The sequence below is a fragment of the Dreissena polymorpha genome, chromosome 16 (assembly GCF_020536995.1).
Source record: "Dreissena polymorpha isolate Duluth1 chromosome 16, UMN_Dpol_1.0, whole genome shotgun sequence".
In the NCBI taxonomy this organism is placed as follows: domain Eukaryota; kingdom Metazoa; phylum Mollusca; class Bivalvia; order Myida; family Dreissenidae; genus Dreissena; species Dreissena polymorpha.
In genome coordinates this window covers 7,038,895-7,055,727 of record NC_068370.1, presented here as the reverse complement: position 1 = coordinate 7,055,727, position 16,833 = coordinate 7,038,895, and the positions used below count along the sequence as shown (strand labels likewise).

The following is a 16,833-nucleotide window of genomic DNA, read 5'->3' as shown; positions in this document are numbered from 1 at the left end:
TGTATGGCGATTACAAAATCTGTTATCTGTCACCATGGTAGAACATACACTAGTTCTATTTGAATGCTCTGAACCGTTAAAAGTACATACGTACAGCTCAGCGATCCGGATGGTCAATAGCTGGGAGTTGTATTATTGCAACTAGAACATACACATGTAGCATGTAGTTACATTTTTATCATCATTCTTCCAAATAACTTTGCAACTAAAATGTTAACCTTGACTTATATGAAAATTTTTTCCTTGATGTTTGAGATTTCTTATCTATTGCATTTGTATGATCATGGTTGTGCATTGCATTTCATATTGTGGCATCGGGTAATTTCGACGTTGGGGTATTTTCGACGATTGCGCATTTTCTGGTGTAAACATGGGTACCGCGCATGCTCGACGGAAGTCACCTGTTGTTTACATTGACTATACATAGCTCCATCAACGATGACCTAATTTACCATTTCATGGCTATACGGACGGTAAATAAACATACTTTTGTTCAAATATGGTACTTTTCATGCCTTTCAGGTAATCCCTAAATATCACCGTTCGTGAATAAAGTTTTACTTTATTTAACAACAACTTAGATTTTTGACAGTTCGTCTGCTTCACTCGTCATACGTATACCATAGTAGTATCGTGATATTCATTTGAACCTTTAGTAAACTGTTCAACATAAAAAACGTGTAATAAGTTATGCGAGTCTTAGCATCGTTTTTATTGTTAATTAAGATATTAAATCAATAAAGAAACTGTATTTGGCACTTACAAAAACAGTAAAATATATATTTTGTAGCATAAGGGTCCTTCTAGAGGCCCTTACAGGAGGTATGACCCTGGGGATTTGACAGAAGCGTACCAGGCTGTGGTAGAGGATGGGATTTCAGTAGAAAGAGCTGCAAAGATGTTGGCAGTGCCCATAACCACTTTTAAAGATCGGGTTAAGGGCAGGGTTGACATAGATGTCTTAAGATCTGGGCCGCACACTTTGTTCACGCTAGATCCAGAGGCATTTTAAGCTAGCCATTTGCAAATAATGGCTGAAGTAGGCTACGGTTACTAACGTCAGGAAACAATCAATTTGGCATCTGACTACGCTGGACACCTAGGAATAAAACAGAAAGCTCAAACCATAGGATTTGACTGGTTTTATGTCCAGATGGCCAAATTTGAAGTTGAACAAGCCTAGAAGTTTTGAAATATCGCGTGCCATGTCTGCTAATCCAATTTCGATCAACAATTTCTTTAAAAAACTGATAAACATAATGACTAAATATGACTTAAAAAGCAAACCTGAATGTATTTTCAATATTGACAAGAAAGGACTGAATGTTGAACATAAACCACCAAAAATTGTTTCTGGAAAATTTTGCAAAACCGAGGCAGTTACATCTGGAAAGTCAAAAAATGTTACTTTGAGTGGATGTGTTAGTGGTGTCGGACACCAAATACCACTTTATTTTGTGTTTCCAGGTAAGCGTATGTTGGACTCTCTTTTGGCAGGAGCTACCACTGGAGCAGCAGGCACAGTCACAAAAAGTGGATGGTCAAATTCTATCATATTTGACCATTACATGAAAAATCATTTGTATTTGTATTTGCCAGCTAGAGACAGTGGTTATGTTATATTGTATGATGGCCACAAGGGTAACGTATCTTTGCCATAGATTGAATGGGCAAAAAAAGAACACATCATTCTGTTTGTTTTGCCCCCTCACTGTAATCATCTGTTACAGCCCTTAGATGTCAGTTGCTATGGGCCCCTAGAACAAGCCTAGAATTCTGCCTGCCATAGACAAGAGAAAGGGGTGGTAATGCCATCACCCGGTATAAAGTGTGTGCGCTTGCTTGCATAGCGTGCACAAGTACCCTGACTGCCTCAGATATTCAGGCAGCTTTTAGAAAGTCGGGTGTATTTCCCTTAAATCCAAATGTGATAAGCCCCTTGGATCTTGCTCCATCAACAGCTTTCAAAAATAACAACTCAACTCAAGCTGTTCCGGAAAAATCTGATGAATCATTTTTTTAAACAAAAGGTGGTCAAATTCTAAAAATGTTCAACAGAAAAAGCCAAGGAATACCCTAAGTAAAGTTGTGGGAGGCAGAGCTATTATAACAGAATCGCCAGTTGTTGGCGCAATAAAGCTTCACTTGAAGTCACAGAGCAAACAGTGTACAGATGTCTCTTCCGCTATACCCAGTACCTCCGGCCTTCAGGTGAAACGAAAACAGCCCCAGTTGAAGAGGTGGTCAGCTCTGACTCAGATGACAGTGACATTGCAGAGTCTGACAAGTGCATTATGTGCAAGCTCTTCTATCCCCCTTGTACTGACACAAAGCTTTCATTCATTAACATCGTCAAGTGGGGATGTTGTGATTTGTGTCAAGGATGGGTACATTTGACATTTTGTACACAAATCAAAGTACTAAGGCGGGGTGACACTTTCCTTTGCCATAAGTGTACTTCTGAAGATTAATAAAATAGACAGCTGACATAAATAAAACTGTAAATCAGTTCTTAAAGCTGTTGATTTCTGTTCAAACTAGTTAAATACAGTTTAAATATGTTCATTGTTTTATTGGACCATACCCCTTATCTTTGTTGAAGAGTATGGAACTATTTACTATTAGTGCAACACAACCGTCGAAAATACCCCACCCGATACGCAGAACACAACCGGTGAGTATCGGACATTTTTATGCCCCCCTTCGAAGAAGAGGGGGTATATTGCTTTGCTCATGTCGGTCGGTCTGTCGGTCCGTCCACCAGGTGGTTGTCAGACGATAACTCAAGAACGCTTGGGCCTAGGATCATGAAACTTCATAGGTACATTGATCATGACTCGCATATGATCCCTATTGATTTTGAGGTCACTAGGTCAAAGGTCAAGGTCACGGTGACCCAAAATAGTAAAATGGTTTCCGGATGATAACTCAAGAACGCTTAGGCCTAGGGTCATGAAACTTGATAGGTAGATTGATCATGACTCGCAGATAACCCCTATTGATTTTCAGGTCACTAGGTCAAAGGTCAAGGTCACAGTGACCCGAAATAGTAAAATGGTTTACGGATGATAACTCAAGAACGCTTAGGCCTAGGATCATAAAACTTGATAGGTAGATTGATCAGGACTCGCAGATGAACCCTATTGATTTTGAGGTCACTAGGTCAAAGGTCAAGGTCACAGTGACCCGAAATAGTAAAATAGTTTCCGGATGATAACTCAAGAACGCTTAGGCCTAGGATCATGAAACTTGAAAGGTAGATTGATCATGACTCGCAGATGACCCCTATTGATTTTCAGGTCACTAGGTCAAAGGTCAAGGTCACGATGACCCGAAATAGTAAAATGGTTTCCGGATCATTACTGAAGAACGCTTATTCCTAGGATCATGAAACTTGATATGTAGAATGATCATGACTCGCAGATGACCCCTATTGATTTTCAGGTCACTAGGTCAAAGGTCAAGGTCACGGTGACCCGAAATAGTAAAATGGTGTCCGGATGATAACTCAAGAATGCTTATGGCTAGGATCATGAAACTTCATAGGTACATTGATCATGACTTGCAGATGACCCCTATTGATTTTTAGATCACTAGGTCAAAGGTCAAGGTCACAGTGACAAAAAACATATTCACACAATGGCTCTCACTACAACGGAGAGCCCATATGGGGGGCATGCATGTTTTACAAACAGCCCTTGTTCTCAATTGTAAACACGTAGACAACTTTTCTGATTAAGTTTTCTTAATAAAAATCTATTTACGGTAAAACAAATTTGTTTATCAAAATATTCATGACTTTGATATTTATTTGCATAATTTATATTGCCATTTGTTGAAAAATCGTTACATCGTCGAAAATACCCCACACCAGGATATATGTGAAATAAACAAACAAGGTTGGTTAGCAATACCCTGGTAAATCTTATTTAAGTTATACAATTCTGAACAAGAATACCGATAAACCATTAAGCTAATCAAAAGTAGTTACAGACAGTAGGTTGCTAAGCTTATTAATAAAATACAGCCAGAAAAGCTGGGGATCGTTTCAATAAGATATCGTATCGTAAATATTACGTTATCGTAACTCGAGTAGTTGCGATTGGATTTACGATTATCGTAAACCGTTTCAATTGACCTTTTCGACATTATTTTAAGGGAGACAACTCTGAGTGGATTAAGTGAGGTCGGGGGGTACTCGATCATCTACTGCAGTGCGTCTGCATAGAGTTCTGTCATAGAGTTCTGTGTTGATGCAATTATAATTTCCCAATAATTTGCAGATATAACTTATATGGTATGATTTTTTTGTAATTTGTTATTAGCTTAGTTAGTATCTTTGATTTAATTGTAGTTCATGTTTATGCTTTATTTTGATTTTATTGTGTTTAAAGTAGGTAAAAACGAAACATGCCAAAAGCGGGTGGGGTATGGAAAAATATATTATTTGTTAAGTTTGGGTAAATTAGAAGTTTGATTACCTTTGGTAAAATACTTTTCTTTGAAAAGAACAATTATTTTAAAACAGATAACTATGCTGTCTTTAAATGTTATTAAATGGTTTATTGTTATAACTTATAGAAACCTTTTTTTCAGGAACATCACAGTGTCAACAGAAGTCAGAAACTAGAATACTGTATCTCATTCTGCATGAAGCTCAAGAATTCTACACCTGGAATGTTATTAACTCTTGCAATTAATATTATACATCACCACAGTTACATAACTATCTTCTTTGAAAAAAATAAAATAAAGATACTTCAGATGTGTGTCTACTTCATACCCTTACATTAAAAAATATCCTACACATTCAGAAATATAATAAAATGGATGGTGGTTTAAGTTGCTACACATCCAATGTTGTCATGTAGTCATTTAACATAACATGTGATGTGTTGACATGACTATTAACACTGCTAAGAAAACATTTACTTCGAATTAAAGTAAGTGTCCCTGGTCAAATGTCCATTGGCTAAATATCCATATTGGTGAAACTTACAGCAGTATCACAGTCATCCTTAACTGGTTGTTTGTTGGGCTATCCCCATTAACTACCCGTCATGGCAGATTTGTTCAAAACAAGACAACTATCAATGTTTGAAGAATTGTTATTGCTTTTACAGTCTTGACGCTAACCCCTAGCCCAACAGCCCGGGGCTAGTGAAATGTATTAAATTTGGGCTATTAAAGTTTCCTGATTCATATAGTCGGGCTAGTGGGTATTTTAATCTGTTCTATTAATGCATAAAGATTCAGGCTAGTTGTTCAAAAATGCTAAAGTGAAGGCTGATTGTATATCCTGGTTAGTCTGAGACATTTCAACAAGCAATAACTGTGACAGTCCAAATACTTGCTCATTAAAGTGTGTATAAAATTTACAGGAGCTTGTGTGTGTGTGTTTGGTACAAGCTCATCTCAAAAACTGATTCACTATTTAGTTTTTAACCTAATAGAAGTAAAACCTGACTGTAAAATGAACACTATCATTATAAAGATTTTGTTGTTGGGATGAAATATTATAAATTGTAATCCCTATGATTAACACAGAAAACATGAACCCAACGCTAATTCCTGTTGATGTAACAGAGCCAAAAGACCTGGAAGTATATATGGTTAATGGATGATGTTCCTTATGAAAGTACTAGTAGGTACTTGTTGGTTTGTCTGTTTGATACATCTAATAGTATATTTAATTTTTTTCATTAATAATATGGGGTTAACTTAGATATCCTGCTCAGTGGTTGAATCTTCAGGAAATGTTAACATAAGCACATACATTGTATTTGATACATGTGTCATAGTGTAACATTTACAGTTACATTGTTTTTATAGTCGGTCGATCAAGGCTTAAGATCAATTTAACAAATCATCATTCCCCAGTACTAATCCCATTGTGATCAGCCTGTAACGCATGAGTGAACATACCATGACCACTATTCTTCACTTTAACGCACTTAGTTGTTTTTTTTCACTTCACTTTCAAGTATTCAAGTATTCACTTCTAACTACATGCTTTCCTTTTATTAACTTCTCAGTATTTTTCTTCACTTCAAAGTATTCACTTCTAAGTACTTATATACACTTCCAAGTACTTTTCTCACTTCGCTTCCTAGAACTTATTTTCACTCCTGTTTCACGAATGTTGTTATGTGTCCAGTTGTTCACTACACTTTGAACCCTTTTATTTATTGTGTATGACTATTGTATGTAGAAACAATTTTATAATATGTTTTTCTTATCTAAGCATCTATATTATCAAAACTCAAAGTAATCAACACACTTATCACATTAAGTAATGTTATTTATTATAGCTAATACATTCTAACCAACTTATAAGCACATTTATATCTTATTCAACAAAAACCGATGATTTTACCAAAACGGATAAAGTAATACAGTCAAGTTATTCTGTAAATAAATCTTCGCCACAAAATAAGTTATTTCAAAAGAACAACTCTAAAATTCCAGGATCTAAGCGTAACTATACAGCAGTAACTATATCAAGTCAAACAAAACTTGAACACAAAAATTGTAAATACCGTAAATTTTATACTCTCAGAAATTAAAACTTGCAGAAAATATCAATAAAAATACTGATGTCTACAAAAAGAACAATACTAGATTACAAAACAAAATGTACAAAAAAAATCCAGGAAAATATTTTGGGCGTCAACAGGACTCGAACTACCGATCTCTAGATTACAAGTCTATAGTTCTACCGACTGTGCTAAGGCCATAGCCCACAAAACTGTACGGGGCAACTGTGATTGGAAAAGAGAGAGAGAGGGGGAGGGAGGGAGGGAGGGAGGGAGAAAGAGAGAGGGGGGAGGGAGCAAGAACATGAACAAGAGGCTAAAATGGTATATCCTATGTAAACTTTATCATTAAGTCGTATCAAAACTCTATATAGTGGTTACTCATTATAATGTTTTCGATACAAAATCAATATGAGTTTTAACAACATAGGATCTATAAAAATTATGAACATTTACATCTGCTAAGATCTTACTTTATAACCAATTTTGTAGAATTTGCAATCATTTTAAGAAAAGAAAAAACATGTAATAATTAAGAATGATAGTTTTTCATACTATTTACATGTATTAATTTTTTCTCAACCCTTTACCAAACAATAACAAGATTTTAACAGTTAATGTGGGAAAAGGAATCATTCCTCAAACTGAGTAATTCCTCGTTATCCCACTATGATTTCTACCCAAAGCAATTTATACTGAATATATTTTGACTTTTAATTAATGTTCGCATCCTCTTTGAATTCAAGAAACTCAAAAAACAACCTAAGAGTTGTAAAATACAAATTTCATTGTAGTTCTAGATCTAGTGACATGATTTAATGATGTATAAATAAATCCTCCCTTTCCTCCTTACTTTCTGTCTGACTGCTGTTGATGACGCAAAATTAAAGACGCAAGACATCCATGGCACCAAAGACTTACAAAATATTTCAATTTGTTTTCAATCCAGCCATCTAAAGTGTTCCAATCATGTGCTTCCATCCAGATGAATGTAAGTGGTCCTTCCAAAGGTCATCCTTTGTTTTCCATAAAAATAATCCTTCCTTTGAAGTCTTTCCTATGTTATTGATCAATCCTTCTCATCCTTCCTTTGTAATGCATTACTTACAAATCAATGATTTGATAATTGTTCACTAAACTCAAGGTTGTTGGTACACATTAGAATAGCACATTTATACAATTCTAAGGAGAAAATACAACAAGTTGTTTTGATTTAAATTCAGAAAGTTATATGAAATACTCCACACCCCTTACTAGAGCTATCTCCTTTGTTTGATAGACAGCTTTTCCATTCTTTCATGATGATGTAAGAGATAAACCACATTTCTCCAGTTAAAGCTACCAACAATTAAAATAAATCAGTACCCTATAACCAAAAATATGTGGCTTTCCCTCATTCCTTTCTGTCCATAAATCTCCAAAAAATACATTTCTTTCTGAAATTTCCAAACATCCTTTACTTCCAAAATGTTAATCCTTTTTTCCTTCATGATTTTCAGAAACTGTTGATATTTATCATGATTATCAAGCATAATTATGCTCGTCCTTTTATGATTGTTTTACAGGTAAGACACATTTCTCCAGTAAAAGATGCCACCAATAGGTTTCAAGGTGCACCTTAAACCAAGAAATATATGGCTCCCTGCCATTTTAAATGTTTATTTGAGTCCTTTCCATCCATTTCGCTTAGTTTGTATATCCTTGGATTACTTCTGCTTTGTACCGAGTCCGTTTTCAAGGTCATGAAGGTCACATACACCATGATTAGCACTAAATCTATTTGAATGACACTTCACTCATATATTCTGTGGATAAAGTTTTTTTGGGTCGATTTACAAGGTCATGTAGGTCTCATCCACCATGCATAGCACTAAATCTATTTGAATGACACTTCACAAAGATGTTCCTTGGATATAAAGTTTTTTGGGGTCGATTTACAAGGTCTTAAAGGTCACAGCCACCACGCTAAGCACTTAATTTCTAATTTGTTGTACCTGGAATGTTAGAATCAGTCATCAGATTTTACAAAACGTGTGTATAAGGGTGAGGTGAAAAAGACTTTTACCAAATGGCAGAGGACAATTTAAATTGTGAATAAATGTTGTTTTTGCTGGATAAGAAATTTAAATACATGAACTGTTTTAGGAGAATTTTCAACTTTTAACTCAATTTCTTTTCTTTAGCATGAAATATTAGAAATTACCATAAACAAGCAAATTTGTTGAATTGATATCCACCGCCGGATAAATATTGTTTATTGACATGTGCAGAACTAATAGAAAAGTGCATTTGAAGGACTGTACCTTTTCTCACTAGTAGAGATCTATACACCTATTATGTTTTATGTTGAAATCTAATAAAGTTTCTGAGACATAGTCCTGAAAATCGTAAACATAAAAAGGGCAATTACTCTAAACTAGGAAAGTTTACAGTTATGGTTCTTGCACTTTGCACTTCTCCTCAGCGAGATCTATACACACATGAAGTTTCTTGTTCAATTTTATATAGCTTCCAAGATAAAGCCTTACAAAGTTAAAACATACAAAAACAAAAAAGGGCAATAACTCTTATCTAAGAAAGTGTAGGGTTATGGTTCTTATGCATGGCACTTCTTTTCATTGATAGCTTTACACTTAAGAAGTTTAATGTTGAAATCTTATATAGTTTTTGAGATATTGCCCTAAGAAGTTACAACATACACAAAAAACAAAAGGGCAATAACTCTTAAACGAGAAAGTGCAGGGTTATGGTTCTTATGTTCAATATTGCAAAAGTTAAGTTTGATGCAAACCAACAAACAGACAGGGAAAAAACAATATGTCCCCCAGTATAGACTGGGAGACATGAAAAGATTGCTCACAACAAGCAATGCTATATCTATCATTATTTTGTCCAATTTGAATTTCTCCTTGCCTGCTTAAAATTATGAGCAAGGTTAAATTTTTTATACAAGCAAATACAATAACAGACATACACATAAAATAACAGACAGACACGCCAACAACAATATACCCATGATAATTTGATTAAAAAGCATATTTACCTTTAATGATGTCTTCAAAGTTTTTCAAACAAACCAACAGTTCCTCAGCAGATGCATTGTCCATTTCAATTTCACCTAAGAAACAATAAAAATACATAAAGCTTTACACATGATTATACTTATTTAATCCGTTACTGTACTTAATCAATGCCCATTAATTTTGTGATTGGTCCTATTTGAAAGCATAAGCTCAGCGACATAAATGACAAAATGAAAATATGCAATACAAGTTAAACTATTTGGTAGCTCTGGCGTATTTCTTTTTAGCAAATAGCAAACGGTATTTGTTTGCAAAGTCTGTTGAAACATTGACAACAATATTTGCCTCCATAGGATGACATATGCCCCCGATAATGAGTTATGAGCATTTTTTGAAACCTAAACGCATATTTCAAAACCTGAACGCGTTCCCTAAGTTCAAGGCCAAAGGGGTCAAAAATTGTGTGTGTATGGAAATGCCTTGTCCATATACACATGCATACCAAATGTGAATCTTACATCTGAAGCGACAAAGAAGTTATAAGCATTTTATTTTTCGAAACTTAAATGCAAAGTGTGACAGACAGACTGACAGTGCGATCACTATATGCTCTCCTTCGGGGTCATAAAAATAGTAAGATAATCTGTCAGAATATGTCTGTATGTTAAAGCTTGCATTTAGTTAGATAAGAGAATTTGTTTTTAAATGAAATAATTCTTAACCTAATATTCTGATTCTCTATAAAAAAAACATAATATTCTGAAGGTAATATTGTATGCACAAGTTTATTTCTAACAAGGGACAAAATTGTCACAAAACCAGGTTTTCATTGTGAAAAAAAAATCTGATAAAGGGAGACAACTCAAACTGAACTTTTGAAATGAACAAACAAAATTAACCCCCTTTGTAAGTTTGTTTAAAAATAAATCTATTTTTAGTCGTGGCGACCTTGACATTGGAGATATTGACGTGATTCTTTCGTGCGACACACCGTCCCATGATGGTGAACAAATGTGCCAAATGATTTTAAAATCTCATAATGAATGACATAGTTATAGCCCAGACAAGCTCATTTATGGCTATTTTTTACCTTTGAACTCAAAGTGTGACCTTGACCTTGGAGATATTGACGTAATTTTTTCGCGCGACACACCGTCTAATGATGGTTAACAAATGTGCCAAATGATTTTAAAATCTCACAATGAACAACAAAGTTATGGCCCGGACAAGCTTGTTCCGCCCGCCCGCCAGCCAGCCCGCCAGCCAGCCAGCCAGCCCGCCCGCATTCGCCAATCTAATAACCAGTTTTTTCCTTCGGAAAACCTGGTTAAAAAACCTTTATAACAAATTTACATTCAATTTGCCTTGAAAAACTTCTGCTTACCAAAAATGGCTAGAATTGAACCCGACAAACTAAATTATTACTTGCAATTTCCGAGCATTGAAGTGTCCATTTTGACGAGTGTAGCATTTTTGTGTTTTTCATATTGAAAAGCATGTGATAAACAATAATAAAACAAGCAATTTTCACCTTCTCACCAAAGTTTTGAAGAGTTTAAATTTTAAGTACAGGATATCCTAAATGCAAACATGAAATGTGTTTGTTAGAAACACTATGTCCCTTTTTGCGCCGCTTTGAAGCCACATATTTGACATTTGACCTTGAATGATGACCTTGACCTTTCACCACTCAAAATGTGCAGCTCCATGAGATACGCATTCCTGCCAAATATCAAGTTGCTATCTTTAATATTGCAAAAGTTATGGCAAAATGTTAAAGTTGGAGCAAACAGACAGGCCAACAGACAGACAGGGCAAAAACAATATGCCCCCACCATAGTGGTGGGGGACACAAAAATAATCTTATAGTGTTTACCTTAATTTAATGTTGTCCAAGCCTGGGTTCGATATCAGAAGGCCCTGCTTAAAATCATGTTACCAACAGATACATGGGATTACAGAAACCTAGATTTATCATAGAAAATGTTAATATACATGTACAGTGGAACAAACAAAACACAATTAACTTACTACATATGGCATCTTCTGAATAGCTTATCTCCTTGATGCACATTCTACTCTGAACTGAAAGATTAAGCAAAAAAAGGTCAACGGCTAATATTATTGTTTTCATGATAATAGACAGATATTTGCACATCAAACTGACATTCAGACATATATCAAGAAGGACAAATGTATACATCATAGTGTTTTGTGGTATGGTATAATATTAGACAGTTAATTCATTTGTGTGTGTGTAATAAGGAGGGTCATTTTCCTGACTTAAGTGTGTGTTTTCCTACTTAGGCTCTAACCAGTCAATAAGAGCCACCTAGTTACCAAGTTGACTGTCCCCAGGTAGACATCTATAATGCGGCATTATTTAATAATGACATGTGAACTGTAAATTGAACGCTTTCGATAAGTACAGATTTAATATAAACAAATTAAACCTTATAATAAAAGAATGATAGTAAGTTCACTATGCTGAACGAAAAAACAAAAACTTACAAGCTCGCTTTTTGTTATTTTTTCATTTAGTTTCGTCGTAAACAATTCCAAATAATGAAATCTAAACTCGCATTTTAACTGGCCAGACTTGTCAACAACTGCATTCTTGTTAACATCCGCCGTATAAAATGAGCAGATAATTGTGACAACTAAATATTTCAAAGATTAAGGAATGTATAATATTCTAAGAGAGCACCGAACAGTTATGAAACAAAACAGAAGAACGATCGCGATGTGATTTATACCCATTCAATTTCTGACTGTTTACCTGTGAATCAAATGCGTTGAAAAAAATAACCTGAATGTACCCCACTGTAAGTGTAAAAAGCCCATCCATAGCTTGGCATCCTCGACATTTCCTCCTTGCTCTATGCACTGGTGGCAAGCTGAAACCTTCAATTCCTCGTAGGTTAGGTAGTCTTTATCCCACTGGTGATCCTTCTCCTTGACATGTCTGTGAGGCTTACTTTTCCATGGCCATCCTGTCAAAATTTTGGGAAAATGATGGATCTAAAATAAATAATCAGGGTTTTACAATCATGTCAAATTTAAGGGTCCCTAGGACTTTTCAGTAAATAATTTTCAGGGGTCCTGTCAATAAAAATGGAAGTCCCAATATAACTTATTGGTAGAAACTTGCACTTGTTTGACTGAGTCCACATATTTTGAACTCATTTGATAAACTGCTCGCAGGTCACCTTGTTTTCATATTTTTGCAGACGAAGAGACTATTTAAATTCATGCCATTTGAGTTGCAAGCGGCAAATGTATTAAAGTTCTTACATTTCTACTAATACCAAGCTGGAAGGCTGGACGCACTGTTCTTAACCAGAATACTTGAAGATACGAGATCCTAATGCTGAGAACTTCTAGAGACAACTAAAACGACTGCACAAATGTTTTGCTTTCGTCATCAAATGTACTACACCTCATAGTTCTGGGTTACACACCACTTAACTATTTACCACAGTATGCTTAATATGCTGGCTGTATCAAAGTTAATTAGTCAAAACTCAAAAGTATAGTAAACGATTGTTTACATAAACGATAGTCGTAATCTATCACACACCTATAAAATAAAAGATTGTATATATTTTTATAGTTTTATCTTGCTTGCCAGATAATAAGGTATCATAACCTCAATAAGCTTCTCTTTCATATCGACATAAATAGCTCGCATTTACACAATCTAAATTTGGGACTTGAGAAACATATTTTATTTCCAAAATAATAAAAAAAAATACAAAATATACATAGCAATACAACTATTTTGAAGAAAGGGTAGGACCCTAAGTTCTAACAACATTAAAAGTGGGCTTTTCCGGTGTGTTATTGACATTACATGTTGGTGACAACAGCGTGATTTTGTAAAGCTCTATGTTACAAGGTCAAAAGTACATTAAATTGCCATTTAAAAAAAATGAGCGTTTTATTAACTATATACAAATTACCGAACATGATATGTACTGAAACCTCCATAAATCATAAAAGGTAAACATTCTATTTTTACAGATTGATTTCTGCACAAAACGACACCGTTGATTATCATAATCAATACTCATTGTCTGCTAAAATTGTGATCTGGCTGGCTAGCACGGCTATCTGAGCATTAGGGGTTCAGCTTCTGGGTGCGGTTTTTGAAGAAAGGGTAGGACCCTAAGTTCTAACAACATTAAAGATTCAGCTTCTGGGTGCGGATCATCAAGGGGTTCAATTGTCATATAATTCCTCAAAGAGCATCACGTCTAAAGTTCTTTAAATATACATACATAAATAATAGCACGGTGTAGATGAATATCGGTCGTCTCTGTGTCAAATGCTGCCTCTCTTACTCTCTGTTCTTAAACAATAATATAGATGATGGAAATTCACAAAACAGGTTAACAAAGAACATCTAAAATTAAACACATTTGTACATAAAAAGAGATGGTCCATGAGTTGAAGCATATATCCTGCTACATGTAGAGGTTGACAGTATTCCACAGGTCCAAACACTTATCACAAACTCTATCGAAGATGAAATGATCATGAGGATGGTGGAACAAGCGTGCAGACATTTCACTTTAATGACTTTTTAACATAGATTTCCCATAATATGTCAAATATCTAGTGTCATTGATATCATCTTTATGATCAAAATTTGATCATCAAATCCTTACGTTCAATGTATGCTTTATAGTAATTGTCATCAATTTAAATTAAAAAATGCCTACTTTCGCTTCTGTTGTGGCACGTTAAGCCTCTTGATCAGCTCACTTTTCTGGCATGGGAAAAGCCTACTTGTTGTCGATTGACACTGGCATGGGAACACTCTTTATTAATATATTACATTTAAATTAAGGCCATATAGCCGTTCCTCGCAACAATGGGAATGGTGTACTTTAACAGGGTTTTACGGGACGCGATATTCTGCGTCAAATACGCATAAAATGCCAGTCAGGAGTGGACCCGTCATATTTGTTAATTTGCATCCCATGGGACGCACACTCATTTTGACGTATTCGTTCTTGTAATATCAAGACGCTCTGAAAGACATCTGCAGTACGCAATTTTCTAGAAGGATGTACGAGTTGTCTCGCTTGTTGATTTATTGACCAATTGAGTTATCGAGCACCTGCTGTTTACAGGTGCAAAGTCATGAATTGAGATTACATTCCTTAAATGTGAGCTATTTATGTCGCAATGAAAGAAAAGCTTACTGAGATTACGATAGCTTATTATCTGGCAAGCAAGATGAAACTATAAAAATAAATACTATCTTTACTTTTATAGGTGTGTGTTAAATCTCGGCTATTGTTTACGCTAATAATCTATTACTATACTTTAAACTTATTGACTTTGACACAGCCAGCATATTTTCACTACTTGTAACTCAAGTTATATTGGGACCATTTGTATTGACAGGACCCCTGAAAATTATTAACTAGAGTCCTAGGGACCCTAAAATTTGACATGAATGTAAAACCCTGCTTTAAGCATCCCAATGATTAAATTAATACATTTATCATGAAATAAATTTATTAAAACTTATCAGAGAGACAGCATTGTGTTAGAGAGCCCACCAATATGCATCTTCACCATGATTCGTACTCCTAAAAATATGAGATCGATTTAAGCGGGGTACTCCTATAAATATGAGGTCGATTTACATCGACCTCATATCGTTTAACGTTATTTTGCAATAGCATCGTTCCGACATGAATTCATGTCGGAAGCTTTAACGGCATCAAATTCATATAACAGCACAGAATAATCATGCAATAAATTATTAAACATAAAATATAAACATTATTTTACTAATTGCATTAGAAAAATGTTATACAAACTTACAAGTAATGATAGTCCAGACCTTAAAACACTACCACTGTTCAAATTCCATATTGTTGCCATATAGCACTGTGTAAATTGAAAGTTGCATAATGTTACCTCATTGGTCGGTTATAAATACATTGTTTCTCTATATATAGTATTCGATTTAGACGAAAATAATAATTTACGTGGAATGTCATATTAGTTTTCCATTAAAACTTTGATCTTGCCGTGTGTGTTTATGGACGTTATTAATTATGTTATACTTATTTTTGTATTTCATTAAGAATTAGAACGTGTAGCCCTTTTTGTTAACTGTTTTTAGCAAACGATTCGCGGCTAAATAAGACACGGAAAATGGTTAAAGCGACACTTTCATTTAAAGGTTTAATGTGAACAATATTAAATGAAGCCTTTTTTGGTATTAATATATTTTATTGACATGTTAAATTCGATACTTGAAAAGGTGTTTAGTCTTTAAAAAGATGTCGCTGATATTGTTAATTTCAATAACTGTTAATATGCTTAATGTTGTATAAGAAATTGAATAGTTTCACTGAGTTGTATTCCCGCCTAAAATCCGATATCGTAAAACGCGCAACGGTTAAGAATAAGGTCTGAATAAGTTTAGGTATTCAAATCCGAATATCTGCAGCTGTGCCAGCTGGGAAGCCCCGTTTTAGCTTTAACAACCGCAAGCGAAACAACATACTTTTTTAAGTCTTGCACTAAGACTCCATGATCACAAGTATAGGTCCCTGCTGTGGCGTATGACACCATAGTGCTATTTAGTATTGGTCGGCACAGTATCTGATCATAAAGAGATAATTGGTTTGTGCTGAACACAGGGGCAATAAAACCACAGATCTATCGATAAACAAGATTATTGAGATATCTTTTATTGAACACCGCGATAAAAATGCTCAAACCACGGACTCTAGATTACACGGATAAGAAACATGGCAACATTCTCAGAATCATCACTGCTATATGTGTAATCACCTTACAATTCGTCTAAAAATAATTTATATATTTGAGTTGAAGACGATGTACTGTTGTATAAGTCTGAATAAACTATCTGTCTGCCTGTCTAAATCTAAGCCGTCATCGTCCCAGTGAAAAAAAAATATGATTTTGAATAGTTGGACATGATGCCCTGATGTCAAAATACGAAATGCGTAACACCGACCGTGATATTCAAGAATCTTTAATAAATTGATAATTTAAGGTAAATAACATTTCATATAATTATACATAAGTCCCTCGTTGTTAATTAACAGCAAACGATGAATGTTTTTGAGACCCATTTTATTTCAAGTATGCATGCAAAGCCGAATAAAATCGAGAGGATCCGCTATATACGCTGTTTCATCATAAAGTTATCACCCTTTCTGTGTTATAAACAAGAGCTGAAATCGTTAATTTGTTAAGATTTATTTATAATAAGCTTTATT

General features: G+C 34.8%; 1 protein-coding gene across 1 annotated transcript in view; it reads left to right on the top strand.

Annotated features, from left to right (window-relative positions):
* Positions 1-3,873: 3,873 nt before the first annotated feature.
* LOC127861646 (RING finger and CHY zinc finger domain-containing protein 1-like) overlaps positions 3,874-16,833 on the top strand; it is a 473,873-nt gene continuing 460,913 nt past the window's right edge. The window contains exon 1 of the mRNA XM_052400332.1: positions 3,874-3,899. The gene's annotated coding sequence lies outside the window, so the exon portion shown is untranslated. The remainder of the gene's footprint in view (positions 3,900-16,833) is intronic.